Below are 3,644 nucleotides of genomic sequence, written 5' to 3'. Positions count from 1 at the left end.
GGAACTCAATGATCTTCAAGGTCCCTTCCAACCTAAACCATTCTATGATTCTGTAACTGTGACAGCAGTCATCTTTTCGCACAAAGAACAAGTAACGTGGGCTCACCATACTTCGTCATTCCCCCTACTTTTGAATTAGCTGTACTACCCCCTACTTTTCAATAATACGTCCTGTGTTTGACAAAGTAATAAAAAGACCCTTAAGTTCCTATGTATAGTATGCCACTTTGTAGGTCATATCTAGCTTAGAGTGTCAATGGAAATGCTTCTATTTCTTCTTACTGAGTTTCCTAGAGAGTTCAGGAATTTAATCTGGAAATATTTGAGTCCTGGGAGATCATTACCTGACAAAAGACCAGTCAGTCTGACCTATGCGCACAGCAAGATCAGCAAGCAGATTCTCCTGGAAACTCTGCTAAGGCACGTGGAAAATCAGAAGGTTATTGGTGACAGCCAGCATGGCTTCACCAAGAGTAAATCATGCCCAGCAAATCTGGTGGCCTTCTATGACAGTGTTACAGGGTCAATGGATAAGGGAAGAGCAACTGATGTCATCTACCTGGACCTATGCAAAGCATTGATAGTGTCCTGCATGACATCCTTGTCTCTAAATTGGCGAGACATGGATTTGATGGATGGACCACTCAGTGGATAAGGAATTGGCTGGATGACCGCACTCAAAGAGTTGTGGTCAATGGTTCAGTGTCCAGGTGACAACCAGTAATGAGTGGCATTCCTCATGGGTCAGTATTGGGACCAGTGCCAGTTAATATCTTTGTCAGCAACACGGACAGTGGGATTGAGTACACCCTCAGCAAGTGTGCTGACAACATGAAGCTGCATGGAGTGGTCTACATGATGGAAGGAAGGGATGCCATCCAGAGGGACCTGGACAGGCTTAAGAGGTGGACCCGTGCAAACCTCATGAAGTTCAACAAGGCCTAGTGCAAGGTCCTGCACCTGGGTTGGGTCAATCCCAAGTGCAAATGGACAACCCCAAGCTCAGCTGGGCAGAGAATGGATTGAGAGCAGCCCTGAGGAGAAGGACTTGGTGGTGTTGGTTGATGAGAACCTCAGCATGACCCGGCAATGTGCACTCACAGCCCAGAAGGCCAACCACATCCTGGGCTGCATCAAAAGAAGCATGGCCAGCAGGTCCAGGGAGATGATTCTGCCCCTCTACTCTGCCCTGGTGAGACCCGACCTGGAGTACTGCATCCAGCTCTGCAGGCCCCAACATAGGAAGGACATAGACCTGCTGAAGCAGGTCCAGAGGAGGGACACAGAGATGATCATAGGAGAGGTGCTCCAACCCTCTGAAGACAAGCTGAGAGAGTTGGGGTTGTTCAGCCTGGAGAAGGTTCCAGGGACACCTTATAGCAGCCTTCCAGTACCTAAAGGGGGCCTATAGAAAAGGTGGAGAGGGACTCTTCATCAGGGAGTGAAGTGATAGGACAAGGGGTAACAGTTTTAAACTAAAAAAAGGGTAGATTTAGATTAGCTATTAGGAAGAAATTCTTTACTCTGAGGGTGATGAGACACTGGAACAGGTTGTCCAGGGAAGTTGTGGATGCCTCATCCCTGGAAGTGTTCAAGGTCAAGTTGGATGGGGCTTTGAGCAACCTGGTCTAGTGGAAGGTGTCCCTGCCCATTGTGAGGGGTTGGAACCAGATGATCTTTAAGGTACCTTCCAACTCAAACCATTCTATGATTCTATCAAAAGCTAAAAGGGACACCTAGATTAAACAATCATATGGGACAAAGGAAATGAAAGCTCTTAAAGCAAATGTAGAACAGTTCTTGGCAAGAAAGCTTACCTTTATCTCAAATATAAAGCTTAGAGATGACCTCCTCTAAATCATGTAGGTATTTAGGAAAAATAAGAGTAGCTTGGGCTGCTGCAGCAACTAGAAGCTGTACTTTACAGTTTCTTAGCAGCTGAAGTCTTTCACAGCACGATAATTTCTGCCATTCTAGGCATTAGTATTTGGCTAGCATAGTTACAAACTCTAAGTCCACTTTGATACATTTACATGCAGTCAGTCTTGACTTTCTATGATGACAGCACTGTAACAAGATCAAGCTGGCTAGATCAGCCCACATAAGAAATCAAACAAATTTTCTTCAAAAAGTGGTTTACAAAAATGCTTTAAAATGTATTTATTTCCAAGCTTTCTGTTGCAGTACCCCTATGCATCTGTTTGGAAAACTGCCTGACCATTTTCTAATGCATCCTACATGATCTCACCAAGTACCTTCAGTTCTGCACAGGTTCTGTATTCTTTTAAACACGTTAAAAATATCTACAAGTAAAATTTAAATTGAAATAGTAAAGTTACTGGAAGGATACAAGGTTTCTATTGCTAGTCACCTTGTCACCAAAGAACTTCATGAATTGTAACACATGTTTATGAGACACATGCTAAGCATAACAGTTCAGATTCTCATCTGACCTGACACTAAAAGAACAAACATAACATTCACAAGTATCCTACCTAACAATAATCAATAACAATTTTTTAAAAGGACACTACCTATTACTAAAATGATTTGTAACAACATATTTAGCATATGCCTGATCATTCATGCTGTATAAAGGAAACCAATTTACTATGGAAGATACATATATGGGATGCTCCTTAAGCATAAGGTTCATCTCAACTCTTTTTTTAATTCAAACCTTTTCATCCACAAACTTAATTCTTCTGTGAAACTCTGAAAGACAATTACGTAGGATTAGTTGGAAAAATCACCAGGCAAAATATGTGCAGAAGAACATTCCAGAGCACATACATACAAACCAGAATTTTTTAACTGATTTCTCAGAGGTATGCATTTCATACAGAAGGCAGGAAACAGCTAAAATGATTTGACACAAAGCATTCATAGAGTAATAGTTTTGCAACACTTAAAAAAAAAAAAAAAAAACAAAACCACAAACAAGTATATGAAGTAACAAAGGAACATCCAAGTACTTCATAAACCATAATAATCAAACCTCCTGTGAGCCTTATTAACTTCAGGACATGCTAAACTTTTCATGCAGGACACTCTGAAGTAATACTTGACACTTCAGACTAAAGACACCAACTTAATAGACCAAATCTGACAGCACCACAACTCACTAAAACTTAGTGGCTGAGAAAACAATCAGAATTTTGTACTATCGAATATATACATATATATTTTATACATGTGTATATAGATATCCTTAGACCTTAAAAGAATTCAAATCACAAGCATTCTATATTTTACCTATGAGCACCACTTCCTTTGCTGTTTCTCAGAAGACTTAAAATCCCATATGCCACTTAGACACACGGTATTGAAGCCACACACCTGCACAGCTGAGGTCGCACACACCAAGGGCTATGTCCCCTCTATCCTCTAGCTTACTGGAAACGGTGTCTCCACCGCTACCAGCCCCCACCCCAGCGTTCAAAGCTACCCCTTCTCCCAAAGCCGTGGGATTTTGTAGCCCTACAAACCCACCTCTGAAGGGGACGAAGCATTCAGGGACAACTCGGGACAGCTCCATCCATCCCGCCTCCCCACGGGCAGCACCGCCTTGCCTGCAGCTGAGCTGCCCCGGGCCCCTCCACACAAAAGCCAACACAGCTCCAGTGTATGAAGGGGCGGAGATG

This window comes from Charadrius vociferus, unplaced genomic scaffold (genome assembly GCF_000708025.1).
Source record: "Charadrius vociferus isolate BGI_N301 unplaced genomic scaffold, ASM70802v2 scaffold271, whole genome shotgun sequence".
NCBI classification, from domain to species: Eukaryota; Metazoa; Chordata; class Aves; order Charadriiformes; family Charadriidae; genus Charadrius; species Charadrius vociferus.
This window is presented reverse-complemented; position numbering follows the sequence as displayed.